The sequence below is a fragment of the Macaca nemestrina genome, chromosome 7 (assembly GCF_043159975.1).
Source record: "Macaca nemestrina isolate mMacNem1 chromosome 7, mMacNem.hap1, whole genome shotgun sequence".
Classification (NCBI taxonomy): domain Eukaryota; kingdom Metazoa; phylum Chordata; class Mammalia; order Primates; family Cercopithecidae; genus Macaca; species Macaca nemestrina.
Genome location: NC_092131.1, coordinates 49,065,976 through 49,082,489, shown reverse-complemented (window position 1 = coordinate 49,082,489; position 16,514 = coordinate 49,065,976). Strand labels below are relative to the sequence as shown.

Here is a 16,514-nt window from a genome sequence, read left to right as displayed (position 1 = left end):
GTGGTCCAAATGATCTGCAGACAGTTGAACTCCTTGGGGTTTTGGGTCCTGGGATACGCCTAATATTTCAAAAGTAGCTCCATTCTGGATGGTTTTCCGGAGACAAAAACCTCAGAATCAAAAATGATCTCATTAAAACCAGGAGAGGCAGCTGAAGCCAAGGTCCCAGAGGGAGTTGTTTTTCCTTGGACTTCCTTTATTTTACTTCCTTCAGCCAAAAAATAAGATAAATAAATAAATAACAAAGCCTACACGTTTTCCTTAGCACTTAAGAAACTGCCTTCCTGCAGCTCTCCCCTCTCTGCTTTGGAGCTTTGTACACATGCGTCATACAGGGAGAGGGAGGAATGGCAATGCGGAGAGAGGAGGATGGCCTCCACTCACCAAACCTGCAGGATCCAGTTATAGAGGCCAAAGCAGGAAAACCCTGGGTGAAGGCTCAGTGTTACATAAATGTGTCAAATTCCATGACAAAAAGGGAGAAGCAGCATACATCTGACGACCGTCTCAAAGAACAAGGTGATACAATCCATATATTAGCAGTAGAATTTCTTAAATTTGCAAGGTTAGGAAGACATGCATTAAGTAGATGGAAGGAAGATGTAATACCTGTTTAACAGGATGAATGCTCCTTCAAGAGAATAGCTTGGTACAATAATGGGAATATTCATATATATATATATATATAAAATCCTATATATAAATCATATATATATAAATCCTATATATATATAAATCCTATATATATATATGTAGGATTTTTCTTTGTATGTGATTAAGATTTCCTCTCTATCACATATCTTACGTAAACTGGCATTTTTTATTTCATTTTATCAATGTGCTGGCCCTAAGATACTTTGCCCAAACTGTCACTGAAACAAATTAATTAAATTAAATATTTAAAGAAATTGATTAAATATTAAACTTAATAAACTCTTCCTTTTGCCATTTTTCATTTTCTTTTTTTTCTGACCAGTATAAATATTTTCATATTTAAGCAGGACACAGTCCTCTCAGTAACAACTTCAAGCAACTCAGTGGATAGAGAATTTAATCTTGAGTGTCTCTGAAAATGAGAGCTAAAACTTATTTACCGTCTAGTTAAAAAGTACTTTCAAAATCCTTTGTGACCTGGAGATTTAGCTATCAAGAAGTAAAGAGGGAAAACAACTTAGAAACAGTATAATGTAATGATTGAGAGTATAAACTTCCAGGTCAGACAGACCTGCTAACAAATCCTGGCCCTGCCTCTTATATCTATGCGTCTTTGGGTAGATTACTTCACCATTTTGAGCTGATTTCCTCTCCTATAACTCGGGTATAATGATAAAGAATATTAAACAGGGTAATGTGTAAAACCAGAACTCAGGAAACACTCAAATATTAGCTGCTAATATTATTTTCCCAACTCTAAAAGCTTCAAGCACAACTATTTCAAAGTTGGGTTTTTCAAACTTGGTGATTTACCAAAAAAAAAAAAAAAAAAAAAAGCACACCCACAAAAATTCCCCCAAATTAAAAACCAACTTACTGTAAGAACTGGCTCATCAGACTCTGGTGGAAGAAGGCTCTTCTCACTGAACTGCGTTAACTTTAACCCTGAACTTGAGCCTTTGCCTCAAGGGTCTAGAAAGAATTTCATCCTTTGTTGCTCATCCAAATATTTTCCTCACTGACTTCCTTTTTTTTTTTTTTTTTTTTTTTTTTTTTTTTTTTTTTTTTGAGGCGGAGTCTCGTTCTGTCGCCCGGGCTGGAGCGCAGTGGCGCGATCTCGGCTCACTGCAAGCTCCGCCTCCCGGGTTCCCGCCATTCTCCTGCCTCAGCCTCCCGAGTAGCTGGGACTACAGGCGCCGCCACCACGCCCGGCTAATTTTTTTGTATTTTTAGTGGAGACGGGGTTTCATTGTGTTAGCCAGGATGGTCTCGATCTCCTGACCTCGTGATCCGCCCGTCTCGGCCTCCCAAAGTGCTGGGATTACAGGCTTGAGCCACCGCGCCCGGCCGACTTCCTTTTCTTTCTGTAAACCACCCACCAGTTTGTCAATATAACATTGACAGCCATCTCTGTTTGTCTTGGCTGATTGATTTTCCTGAGTACCATTAGAAGCATTAGCCTTCACCTGTCTTAGTTGGGTAATTTGGTTTGTAATGGCCTGGAATGCTCTTATATTTACCTTTGTGGAAGAGGTTGTTAGAGCCCAGGTCTTGTCCTGTTAGTGATAATGTCTTGCCTTGATATACAACTCTAGCAAATAAGAAATGACAAAATGGCACTAAACATCTTTCTTTCTGGGCTTAAAATTCATTACCTCAATTCAGAAAGCTGAAAGAAGAGAGACAATATTCTCTGTATGCTTTTACAGGTGTAAAACCTGTAGGTAATTATGTGGAATGCCAGGAAAGCAGAATGTGGATTTTTTGTGGCATGTTTGTTTTTATGTAAAAGAGTATTTGTGGATATCCTGCAGCGGAGCTTGGCAAATTCTGACCCATTAGCTAAAATCAATCTCCTGCTTGGTTTGTTAAAAAAAAAAAAAAAAAAAAAAAAGGAAAAAGAAAAAAAAAGTGTTACTGAACACAATCAGGCTAGTTTGTTTACACACTTTCTGTGCCTACTTTTGTGCTACTGATATAGGAATTAATAAGAAATTATTTAGGCAGATTGTCAGGATAAAAGAATTCTCAGTAGAATTTCCCTTTCATAAAAAGCAGTCCCCAAACCATTTCTTTTCTAACAGAAAGCAGCCTCAAAAATCAAGCCGCAAGCATAAATAAGCAAGCTGGAAGCTTGCATGGGTAAATGGCGGCAGTCGTACCTGGAAGCCAGGATATCCAACAGGGCAATTCCCTCGTCCCTTTGCTTGTTGCCACTTGTGCAGGTGTCCTGGCTCTGGTCAGGTGGAGACCGCCTTTGCATAATAAAAGATTAGGGTGGGATAGCCAGTCTCTTCGTGGGCTATGTCAATGGAACACCTGGTCAAACCAATCCCCTGGTCTCTATGTAAATCAATCACCACCTCCTCAAGCCCCTCTCTAAAATCAAGCACACCCCACCCCAAACCCAGAAACCTGCTTGGGCACTTCCTCTGCATGAGGAAGCTCTCTTTTCTTTCTTTTTCCCATTAAAACTTTTCCCTCTTAAACCCACTCTGTATGTGTGTGTCCGTATCCTTAATCTTCTTGGCGCCAGACGACAAACCTTGGGTATTTCCTCAGACAACGATGCCACTTCACTACAACAGTTGATTTGAGTAGTTGCAACAGAGACCTTGTGGCCTCCAAAGCCTGAAATACTTACTCTTTAGCCTCTTATGGTAGAAGTTTGCCAGCCCCTGAGGCTTTAAAGTGAGATGAAGCTTCCTCAAAGTCACTATTGGTTTTCCTGGAGTGCTTGTCCATCTGGTATGGATACAGTAGCTATATGACAATTTCCTGGGTTAGTCCTATCAAATATTATTTCCCTATTGACCTCATATGTATACACGAGGAAATTTATACCAATTTGAGAGTAGGTTTTGTTCTTTGGGTTAAAAAGCAGAGCCCCCATGGACATGAATGCTAGATTTCCCATGGAGAATGAGAAAATAAAAATTGTTGGCCAATGGTCACAGGCTACAGTGATCACTGTGTTGAATCAAAGTGATCGTTATTAGTCCTGAGGCTTTCTGAGTATCTTGAAAATGTCTGCTTCCTGCAGTTTAGCTCTTCATGTTAGAACATAGGTGGGAATTTTTATTTTCTTCAGCCACAGAGAAAGCAAGGAAAATTTAAATGAGTGAATGGTTCCCCAGCCTCCCTTCTTACCTGTGCCTAAGGCTATGAAAGCATGTTTACAAGAAAACAGGATTCTTGACATGAATAGGGCCTAAAAATGTTATTATCTTATACAAGATAGTTTGATAACAGAGCACTCTGAGAGAGTACTTTACATTTGTTCACTAGCATTTTTTAGTGACTGTGGGATTTATGGTGATAGGTAAAAGAAAGTCTATTAAAGTAAACCAGGTAGCCTAAGAAGAGAACAGAGATAATTGAAAGAGGAGCATTGTTGTGGAAGGAAAGATAAACTCTCTAGAAAATTTTTATTGTTCCATTGCTTTCAATACATAAAAAACACACAAACGATTCAAATATAGCATTTAAAAATGCACAAAAACAAATCTTGAGCATGCAAAAGCAACCAGCAAGTGTATGAACATGATGTATTGCCTGAAAAGTATTCTTTGATTGCACAGCTAAGCACATGGTTATTTCAGGCTGCCCCAAACTTAAGATGCCTGACTTAATAACAAATTAATTTTCTTATATAAGTGTCCCACCTACACCATGGAATTCCCTTTGCTGCCATCAGGAGAACCAATTGGAGCTATTTTGAAATCTTACAGCCTACAAAAGCAGAAAGCTCTAAAAGTTTAAAAAAACAAGAACAACTTAGTTAAGGAAGTTGATTTGGGTGTGTAATTTTAAATTATGTCCATTATCCCCACCCCAGGAAAACGTGGAATGCTAGGCCCAGTCTTAGGGAAGTGGTGCAGCTCAGTTCTAAGGCAAGGATATGAGAAGTTGTATTTCATGGAGGAAATGGAACCAAAACCCAGGTATATCACTCAGCTGCAGTATGAAAGCAAAATAGCTAGGTAAAGAGGGAGGAAGAATCTAGACACAGGACCATTGTAAGACTGAAAAAATGGAGACTAGGAATGAGTCGAGGTGTGAAGTGGCAGGTGGAATTTGGTAGAGATGTGTTTGAGGGGAGACAAAGGTTGGGAAATTTGCTACTAGCCCTTCTGTTAAGGTATCTGTAGCCGTAGTTGAGAGAGCCCCAGGGCTATTAGTATTGTATCAGGCAGGATCCAGGCAGGAGTCAAAATCCACAAACCCTTATTTTAACAGGAAACACATAATAATTAACTGGACATTGAAGAACTAAAAAGGCAAAAGTAGAACATAATTTATCAAAAAGGTGGCAAGTGATGAAATTCGATACTGCTCCTGGACCTTCGGGAACAAAAGGGCCAGAAGGACTGAAAAGTTCAGACCTCTCAGGAGGGGATTCTTAGTCTGCTTGAGCTGCCATAACAAAATTTCACAGACTTGGGGCTTAAACAACAGAAACTTATTTCCTCATAGTTCTGAATGCTGGAAGTCCAAGGTCAGAGTGCCAGCCAGTTTGGTTTCCAGTAACAGCCCTCTTCCAGTCATGCACATGGTCAATTTCTCACTACATACTCACGTGGTGACCTTTCCTTGGTGCATGTGCACAGACAGTGACCTCTCTTCCTCTTCTTATAATACTGTTAGGAAGCAGGACCTAGCAGAGCCAGAGTGACACCATTTTAAAATCAACGTCATCTTAAAACTAGCAAGACATATTCATTGCCAGTCACAACTCATGGCCCTAAGATGTTTGCAGCTAAGGAAGCAGCTTGATAAGGCCTGCTAGGACAAAATCCTACAGCAACAGAAAGTCCAGATGTCCCAGTTACCCATAACAATATATGCTTTCAGGATAATTATAGTTGTGTTTTGATGACTTACACACTAAAATGTCAAGGATAGATTTCTTTAAAGCAATAGAATAATAAATTTTGTCATGCTGTCAGCACCCCCGCATGTAGGCAGAGCTTAGTCTTTACATAGATCATCTTTACATAGATCAGACCCCTACATAAGAAAAACTTGAAGACAATGCATTCTCCACTTGCTTTCTGAGGATGCCCTACTCTGTAATGTAAGTAAATTGTATGTTTAGCTTTCAATAAACTCTCTCTCCTCACTGTACTCTGCAACTCACTTTGAATTCCTTCCTGCATGAGATCCAAGAACCCTCTCTTGGGGTCTAGATCAAGACCCTTTTTTTTTTCTGATAACAAAGCCACTGATCTTTTCGGATTAAGGAACTACCCTTATGATTTCATTTAACCTTAATTACCTCCTAAAAGCTCTATCTCTAAATATAGTCACATTCGGTTAGGGCTTCAGCATATGACTTTTGGGAGAACACAATTGTGTCCACAGCAGGGGTGCTGACTGGGCTGGTGCTGATGTAACTGAAGCAAGGAAAGATGAGGCTGGTCTGTGGGTGCTGAACAAGCTGCAAACTGAGATCAACTGTCTCTCCTGGAAAGAAGTGCTGCTGCCAGGGTGAAGAAGCAAAGCTAGGTGATGTGAATAAGGCAGGATCCTTCCTCCTCAGGTCTTCTAGTCTCCCTCCAGAACTCCCAGCGAAGCAGAAATGTGGTGGGCATCATCCCACCTTCAACATCACAAAGCAGAGTATGAAAGGGAGAAAGTGAAAGCGGTAAGAGCTACCTTACTGGTTCCATCATGCTGTGGCAAAGGCTGCTGGTTGCTTAATTTAACATCTGTTCTTCTCTTCATTCTTAATAATAGAATCCTAAAACTCAGCCAGAGAATATTTCTCAACTTTCCTTGCTGCTAGATATGGTCATGTGACCACATTTTGGCCAATAAATGCAAATGAAATTATTATGCAGGATTTCCAGGGAGTTTTTAGAGAGTTTCTTTGACCCTTCTTCCATCATGCTGCCCAGAACATGGATGTGATGTGATGGCTGGTGCTTTATCAACCATATTGGGCTGTGAGAACAAGAAACACTCTGAAGGATGGCAAGGAGCTATGGACCTTGACAGTTTTGTCAAGTAACCATGCTAGTCTTAAATTGCTAACTTTCAGGGTTCTTTTATGTGTGGGGGGAAGATTAAGTTCTACTTTGTTTAAGCCTTTTAGGGGTTTTCTAGTATATGCAGTCCAAACATCCTAACAGGATACTGAGCTAGCTTGCATAGGTGGGTCCACCTTGCTTAAAATGGTGGTTATGCCATTTCAAAGTATTTTCCCTCCTGCCACTTTCATTTTTAGTTGACTTTGTGTTTCAAGGAATTGCTGAAAAATCCTTTTATTTGCATATTTAATTGGACTAAAATTTTTTTCTTTTTTCTTTGTAAATTCTTTATTTTCTTTTTGTAAATTCTTTCTTTCTTTGTTTCTCTTTCTCTCTCTTTCCTTCCTTCCTTCTTTCTTTCTTTCTTTCTTTCTTTCTTTCTTTCTTTCTTTCTTTCTTTCTTTCTTTCTTTCTTTCTTTCTTTCTTTCTTTCTTTCTTTCTTTCTTTCTCTTTCTTTCTTTCTTTTCAGATGGAGTCTGGCTCTGTCGCCCAGGCTGGAGTGCAGTGGTCGGATCTCAGCTCACTGCAAGCTCCGCCTCCCGGGTTTACGCCATTCTCCTGCCTCAGCCTCCCGAGTAGCTGAGACTACAAGCGCCCGCCACCTCGCCCGGCTAGTTTTTTGTATTTTTTGTTTTAGTAGAGACGGGGTTTCACCACATTAGCCAGGATGGTCTCGATCTCCTGCCCTCGTGATTCGCCCGTCTCGGCCTCCCAAAGTGCTGGGATTACAGGCTTGAGCCACCACGCCCTGCCAAGCCTTTCTTTCTTACTTTCTGTCTTTCTTTCACAGGGTTTCCCTCTATCATCCTGGCTGGAGTGCAGTGGCACAGTCTCAGCTCACTGCAGCCTCAACCTCCTGGTTCCAAATGGTCCTCCCACCTCAGCCTCCCAAGCACCTGAAACTACAGGGGCACACCACTGCACCCATTTAATTTTGTGTGTGTGTGTTTTGTAGAGATGAGGCTTCTCCATATTGCCCAAACTAGTCTCAAACTCCTAGGCTCAAGTGATCTGTCTTCCTGGTTCTCCCAATGAGCCACTGTGCCTGGCCTAAAAATCTTTCTCTTAAAAGTGCAAATCCTTCTATGAGGATTAAGGGAACATGAATTATTCACAGTTTAATTTGTTTCATCAGATAGTTTGTTTTTTTTAATCCTTAGCCAATATCAGTTGCACTGAAGAATGGGTGCCTTATGAAAACTGTTACTAATCCTTACAACAATCCTACAAGAAAAGATGGTTATCCCCATTTTACATATAAAGAAACTGAGGCTCAGAAAAGTTAAGTAAAGAACTTAGGACTCACTGTTAATAGTTGGTGGTGCTGGGGATTTGGAGCACTCTTTTCGCTGTACTATTGTGGCACCTACTGGACTAATACTATTGACATTATAATTATAACTTAATTAATTGTGGATGTAATTAAATTATATTTTAATTTATGTAAACGTTTATGTATATTTCTATGTAATCTATATTACTATATTACACAGACTCAGCAAGCTCATCTGAGAAACTAACAACTATTGGTAATACTATTTATATGGAGGAATACATTTTAAACCACCAGTTGCAGACTGCCTATATTATTAGTGACAAAATGCAACCAAAATATTTTCAATAGAATTAAAAGTATGGTTAGTTGCTTAATAAGCAAAGCAGAATGCACAACTAGAATGATGATATCTAGATTAAGTAGGGATCTTTTTATTGAAAGTATAACCACTTTTAGATGTATCACCATAGCTCAGATATAACTGAATTTCCCCCAGCTCAGGGCTACTCTCCCACGTGATCAGTGCATGTGGGCCTCCTGCTGAGGCTCATGGTCACTGCTGTTCCGTGGGGACTGAGCAGAGGCCTCCACCTGGCTGGGGCTTTGGAGCTCTCCACTCTAAGATCTGGTTTAGAGACCCATGCCTCTGTCCTTGGTAACTCCTTGACAGACCTGTAGGCACTCAACCATAAGCCACTTTCTACATCCCCTACTGGGACATGAGGATAGTTCTGCACCTTATCTGTGCTGTGTGCTGGTTTGGCAGAATCCAGAGGGGCCTGTGGCTGTTTCAGGCTCTCTCTCCCCAAATACAAAGGCAGCCACGTCCACTCCACTGTAGCTTTTCCCAACTGGTGTGAGAAACATTGTGAGTCAGTCCCTTTCAGCATTCCAGATGTAAATGGAAGCAAAGCTATTTAGCTGAGGGACTTTCCAGCCTGACTGGGGGTTTTTATCTGCCCTTCCCCAGCTGGGCTTTCAACCCTGGGAGGGGCGTGGAGGTAGCCAGGCAGGGCTGAAAACTTTCACAGGAGCAACTAAATGTTCCTGATTTATCTCCCCTCACACTCCAGCCTCCTCCCTGCCCTGGAAGGCGTTCTATCTCCCTTATGTGAGGAAGGAGCTGCAGTGAATCCTCAGCCTGCATGTTTCCTGTATGATGGCTGTGTGTACACTCCATGTTCTGCCCTGGGCTCTGGCCCAGTCTTCCACTAAACTCTTTTAGAAATAAAACCACTTCTCTTTCATGCTTTTAGCTCTCACAAATCAAAAATGCTTTGGTTTTAGATTATTATGCCTGCCATGACTTAAAAAAATAATCATTCAGCAGGTCAGTGGAAGTCTTTGGTTGTGCCCTCCCCATGCAGCTGTGGATGCCCTTGATCCCCAGGTGGAGAGCTACAGGGCAACAGGAGTAACAATCAGAAAGAAAGACTTTTGTTTAAAACCTCCGTGTGTAACAGAAGACAGCTTTTAAACTAGTGTATTTGTCTGCTTGGGCTACCATAACAAAATACCGCAGATTGGGAGGCTTAAACAATAGCAATTTATTTTCTTACAGTTCTGGGGGCTGGAAATCCAAGATCAGGGCACCAGCAAGGTTGCTTTCTGATGAGGCCTCCCCTCCTGCTTGTAGACGACCCCTCTCCCTGGTGAATGCGTAGAGAGCCACAGAGAGAGTGAGAGAACTTTGATCCCTCTTTCTCTTCTTATAAGGACACCAATCCTATCAGATTACTTCCCTCCTGTACTTTGACCTTCTTTAAACTTAATTACCTCCTAAAAGCTCTATTTCCAATATAGTCACATTGGGGGATAGTGCTTTTAACATATGAATTTCGGGGAGTGGAGCGGACACAATACAGTCCCTAGCAGTGAAGTTAAGCAGAATAGGAAGGAATTTATTAGCAGGAACTGCTTCCAGTTCTCCTTAAACTTTTCTGGTCTCTCTTCTCAACACTTTTGCTCATTCTTCCTGTCCCCTAGTAATCACTGGGAGGCCCCAGGGCTTGGTCACTGATTTCTCTTTTCTCACTATGCTCCCTGGAGTATTTCTCCTGGACTCAGGCTGTTAATTCCATCTATACGCAAATGACTCCCAAATGTATGTCTTCAGTTCAGTGCTCTGTCTGCAATTCCACACTCAGATAGCCAGCTATTTACTTGATGTTATCTTTTCGGCTACCTGAAAACACTCTCAAAGTTGGTATTTCCAAAACCAAAGTCCTAATTTCCCCAAGTCCTCCCCTCTCCCCGCATGTCTCTGTCTCTTCAGTTATCTAAAACCAAAGCCTTGTTGCCATCCATACCCCTTTTGTTTACTCACACCCCATAATCAAACTTTTAGCAAACGCTATGGTCTCTACTGTAGAAATGCATCCAGAATCTGTTTGCTCAGTGTTACTATACAGGACCAAGTCACCTTCATCTCCACCTGACTATTGCAGCAGCCTCCCAGTAGGTCTCCTCCTTGTCCATCTAGAGTGGATCCATATGATAGTCACAGTGAACACCCTAAAATGTGATTCCATTCACTTAAGAACTCTGATCAGACCTCTTCAGTTGTTTCCTGTTGAAGTGACATCATTGTCTGGGGTAATACCTGAGGTTCGTTGTTTCACAGCCATGGAAAACTAGGACACAGACACACCAGAGTGAGGGTAAGAGTGGAAGTTTAATAAGTGAAAGAAAGAAGAGCTCTCTGTGCAGAAAGGGGTCCTGGAGAAAAAATGGGTTGCCAGTTCCGTGGTGAAATGCATGGGATTTTATAGACTAGCTTGAAGAGGAGGTATCTGATTTACATAGGGCACAAAAGACTGGTTGGACCAGGTGTGCCATTTGCATAGGGTGTGAAGAAGCTTGCGGCCCCACCTTGATCTTTTATTATGCAGATGAATTCTCTACCTGGCCAGCCATGTTGCCCAGCTTCTTTTACTATACACGTGGTGACAAAGAAAAAGGAAGATGGAGCCTCCATGTTAAACATATCTGGCTTCCAGGTAGCCCTTTCCTATTGGCACAGCTGCCGGCATTCACCTGTGCAAGCTTCCAGCTTGCTTATCTATGTCTGCAGCTCGATTTTTCAGGCTGCTCTCTGTTAGAAAATATATGATATTTGGGATTGCTTTTTATTAAAAGGGAAGTTCTGCCGAGGACTCTCTTACCATCACTATCTGCCTAAATAATTTCTTTTTAGCTCCTGTATCATTGTCTTGCTCAGAGTAAAATCCAAAGTACTTATCATTACTCTCAAGCTTCCCGTGGCAGGTCCTTGTTCACTGCTCTGACCTCTTTCCTGGCTGCTCTCCCCCTCATTTCTCTACTTCAGACATAATACTTCCTTTTTCTCAATCATGCCAAGCTCACTTCTCACTGAGGACCTCTGTACTTGCTATGCCTTCTATCTGGAATGCTTTATCTTCAGATATTCGCATGACTCACTCACTTACTACCCTCAGGTCTCCTCCTGCTACCACACTCCCTGTTCTCCAAACCGTATTTTATTATCTTCCTTCTGTTAGACTATATATTTACTCTTTTATTTGCTTATTGCCTGTCTCCCCACCTCCCCCACAACTCTTACTAGAATTTCAGTTTTATGAGAATGGGGGCTTTGTTTTATGGTAATTTCACAGTAATCCCATATTCTTAGCATAGGAACTTACTCAACAAACAGTTTTTGAAATTAAGTGAAAGAAGAAGCAAACAAACAAATTAAGATATATTAGATATGGCTTTATGATACATCACCCAAAACTCTGACTTAGAGCAATGAATATATTATTGCTCATGCATATATGAGTCAGATGGATGGGTCTGTTGATCTGGGCCAGGCTTAACTGGTCTTGACTGGATTTGCTCACAAATTTGTGATCAGCCAGTAGGTCAAATGGGAGCTGGTAGGTCTAGGAAAGCCTCAATGCCTCATTCACATGACTGGCTCCTGGTTGGGACTGAAGGATGGACTTACATCTCCAATCATCCAACCAGCTAGCCTGAGCCTGAGCGTACTATCATTAGACATGGGATATGGGGGTGGAAGGGGGGTGGGAGAGGGTGTGAGTGAGTTTGGTGTGGGTGAGTTTGGGGGTGGGAGAGAGAGAGAGGTGAGGAGGGAATTATTGAAGAAGTATGGAAGGCTGCGGAAGGCTTCCTAAGGCCTAGGCTTAGAGCTTGTATGTCATTTCCACCATATTTACCGTTACATGTAAGTCAGGAGACCATCTCAGGTTCAAGGGATGGGTGAATATATTCCACCACTTGATGGGAGGAGCTACAGATCATACTGGGAAGAGTGTAGATACGGAGAGGGGTGAGAATTGCTGCTGTCTACACACATTATTCTGCCACATGAAATATGGAATCTAAGAAGGAGTTCAACAATTAGGCCTAGGAGGATGTAAAATTCAGCTATGGAATTTGTGAACTTTCTAGACTTCTGATATTAAAGTAACTCTGCTTCCAGTTCCCAGACCCTGGATCTTGCAGTTCAAATTCTAGATTCCCAAGAGAAATAATTAGTCCAGCTTAGGTCAGGAGTTCCTCTTGGCCCTTCCTTGTTCCAATTCACACTGGCTAGAAGGAAGGATTCAATTTAGGTCCTGTGGATCAAGTAGCAATTATTAAAGAGGTGGGAATTATTAAGGAAATTAGAAGATAATTCCCAAAAGAATCTATCATAACATCTAAATATGTTTTTAAAATAATAAAAATTTAAATTTATTGCACTTCAAATATTCAGATTCCCATGAAATAAGTGGAAGAAATTTCTCTGAAGAGAGCCTTGCAAGGGGACTATGGTGAATTTAACATGACTCTGCCAGAGACACTGAAATGTTTAAATAAATTGAATTGCCAGTTAACTAAAGAGGGATCAGGGCTAACATGGCATCAAGCTTATAGTATTACCCTTATTTCTCTTGCTTTAATTTGGATCTATGTGACATCTTTCTCGTGTTTGTTCAGTAGTCTTTGTTGAATTTTCCTTCAGCATTCGACTTAGCTCTGGCGTTCTCTGTACTTATGAGATAAAACAATGAAGAAAACAACACTGGATGGTTTTAGATGTCTATGTTTTATATTGCTGCTATAACAAACTACCAGAGATTTTGTGTCTTAAAACAGCATGCATTTATTTTCTTAAGGTTGTGGAGGTCAGAAATCCAAAGTGACTTTCTCACAGGCTAAAATCAAGATGTTGGCATGATTGCATTTCTTCTCAAAGCTCCAGGGGGAAAATCCGTTTCCCTGCTTTTTTCCAACTTCTCCATCTGCAATCCTTGGCTCATGGCCTCTTCCTCACATCACTTCAACCTCTGCTGCTGTCATTATCACATTTCCTTCTCTGAGTCTAACTGGTTTACCTCACTCTTTCACTTGTAAAGACACTTGTGATTTCATCAGGCACACCCTGATAATCCAGGATAATCTCCCATGTTCAGGTCTTTAACTTAATCACATCTGCAAAGTCTTTTTTGTTAAGTAAAGTAACATATTCAGAACTCCTGGGATTAAGACTGGGGACATCTTTGGAGGAGGCATTATTCTGCTGAACATGCTAGGTAAATATAAACACTAAACCAATCCATCCCTGGCCACAAAACTTCTACATTTTCCTCAGCATAGGAGGTTCTTACTAACAAATGTTTATAGAGCACTGGAGTATTCAACAAGTAGGGGTTGTGCCCATAAATATTTGACTGATCCATCTCCTCAACCTCCCAGATGTAGGAATATACTAAAATTAGCTAATTTTATATCATTATATTGTTGCAGAAATAGGAAGGTTTCCAGGGATGCATTCACCATCCAGCAATTGTTAAGCCACTCTGAATCACTGCATGGTTCATAAAGTATTCTACAGCACTGGGAGACAGAATTGCCACTGTTGTCAAGTCTTAAGATGCTCTTTCATTTTTGGCAGGATGACTTTGCCCTAGCTTTCTTCATTCATCACTAGAAATCATAATTCTTCATAAAGCCTTTAACCCTGCATCTGAATCTTCCCAAGAGAAAAGCTCTACACAAGCTCCTCACCAGCACCCCTGAGCCTCTGGTTCTGGGTCATTATGGCACTCTGTAGGCCCTCAGCAATCTTGCAGACAATCTGTCTGGTTTGAGAATATTCATTGGAACTTAATTCATGTTGAACTGGCTTCCAGGGACTAATGTAGTGCTTAGAGGAATATTGCTAAACTAGTTGATTTTTTACAGAATACTTGCCTTATATACAGTCATCCCTTGCAAAGTATCTGAAGAAGTCATTTAGTCCTCCCTTGAGGACATTGTCCTGCCTTATAAAATCTACCCTGTCCTTTAAGGGCCACCTAAAATCTCATTCTGGGAAGTATTTCTGTAAAATTTCCGTTCTCCTCATTGGAAGCATTTGATGAAGTTCAAGTACCAAAAAAGGAGGGTGCTTCTCAATCACATTTGACGGTTGTGGAGCCAGAGGGCAGATGTTGACAGGTGGGCCCTAGGGAGGATGTGGCTGTCACTGCCAGGACAGCAAGTCCAAAGGAAGCTAGCTCATTCATCAAGGGGACTCAGGTATCGCTGGGAAGGTAAGATGGGCAAAAACCAGGGGATTCAGGATACAGCAAAGTAGGAGCGAGGAGAAGCTGGATGGAATGGGCAGTAGTAGATGATGAATGCACTCTGGAGACAAAGTACAAATATCTGTAGCATATTTTTATTTTCACTCCTAATCAGTCTGTGAGGTTAAGCTAGATTCATTTAAAGTGGCTCAAATGTGCACTGCAGCATTGCTTAGGATAGCAAAAGCAAACCAAAATGTAAAGGGACTGATTAAATTATAATATCTGTGATGGCCTACTTGCTCTTAGTAAAATAATAAGGGAGATCTGTATGCTCTGTGATGGAAAGACTGCCATGATATACCATTAAGTGAAAAAAAAAGAGCAAGAGCAGAATATATACAAGCAGATAAATGCATATACTTTTCCTGAAACGATGCACAAGAAAATGCTAACAGTGGTTACTTCAGGGAGTGATACTGGGGGAAATGAAGGAGACCTTTTTCCCTTATTTTATACCTCTCCATACGTTCGAACTTTCTAATCATGAACCTTTATTTCTGTTGTTTTTGTTTTTAAATGTCAGCAGTGGTGATCTGGGTGCTGGGATTGTGGATCTTTTTTGTTTTCTTTGTACTTATTTGTGATTTTTGACCCAATAAATATTATTTTAAAAAAGAGAATAAAGGAGCACAATAAGATAGATGTCTCTAAACAAAATTCTTCTCTTTCTTTTCTCTACTTTTAACGCATAATTATCTCCCTTTGGTACTTGTTTTCTATTTTGCATTATTTTCACACGGCTAGTGAATGCACTTACAGTACTTGAACTCAGGACTTTCTGACTTTAGAAGCTGTACTATATTTTATGTCAACTCCAAATTAAACTCAATGGAATGTTTAAATTTGGGCCTAACGTGCCTTGCAAATGGTTAGATGGTCTTCTCATCCACCCAGGGAAACCCATTTATGGATAAAAATATTTGCAGTCATGAGATGCAATTGAGTTGTCTTTTCTTCACAACTAGATTCTAATCTATTTGTGAGCAGAAACCATATCTTTCTTTCCATTAAAAATAGATGACTTCTTATCTGGAAGCTCATAGAGTAAATACTTACATTCATAATGGAAGAAAAAGGAATAATTCGCATCTATATAAACAGTAAGTGCCCTATGGTGCCAATGATTCCACGTAATGTTCATCTGTGAGGGGCTGCCTGTAGCACTATTGAAAAGAACAGGATCAATTAGCAATGTCTGCTATGGGACTGCCCTGGTTTACACCTGTTGTCATCATGCAATTTAGTCTCCTTTTTATTCTGTCCTGGTTTAGGCAATAAATTAAACCATTCTAACTCTGTGGGTTCAGGAAAGGGAAGTGGTAGTATACGTGCAATGTATGTGTCATTGTGTGTTAACTGTTTACATCTGTAAATATTGTAAGAATTCAGGAGACGGGGTCGACTTCCAGAGAGAAGAGTCTTCACTGTGCAGATGAGTCATCTGGACTCCAGCGATGCAGCAGAAATGAGAGCAAAGGGACAGTGCATGAGCTGGAGAAGAGCAGAACTGGTGGGCACCTAGGTGACAAGCACTCATCATAGGCACAATGGATTCTGGGCACAAAGGAGTAAGGGACCTTCCCTGAAGATGGAGTTGGGATTTGCTCTAGACCTGGCCAGGATCTGAGCCTACAGATTCCAGGATTTGATTATTTCAGCTGGGAAGGTCTGGGAAAAAAAGTTGCAGAAATGGAGCATCATTCTCTAGGGTTTGGGTAGCTGGAGAGATTTAGAACATAGAAGCTTGAAGAATATTAACAGATATCACGTGATTCAATAGCCTAAATAGATAGCAAGAGTTTACTTATTGTTTGCATTAAAATATTACACAAATTGACCAAGCAAGTAATCATTCCCTGTTTTATGATCTCTTCCAGAAATTACCCATGAGGAGGTCAGTGGCTGTTTTCAATGCTGGTTACCACTGAAAGTACATATTTTCCATTGAGTTT

At 40.8% G+C, this 16,514-nt stretch overlaps 1 long non-coding RNA gene across 2 annotated transcripts in view; it reads right to left on the bottom strand.

Annotated features, from left to right (window-relative positions):
- Positions 1-4,653: 4,653 nt before the first annotated feature.
- The window catches only part of LOC105473630 (uncharacterized), a 104,026-nt gene continuing 92,165 nt past the window's right edge, over positions 4,654-16,514 (bottom strand). For both annotated transcript variants that reach the window (XR_982360.3, XR_982359.3), the window contains one exon: positions 4,654-5,311. This is a non-coding gene — a long non-coding RNA (uncharacterized lncRNA). The remainder of the gene's footprint in view (positions 5,312-16,514) is intronic.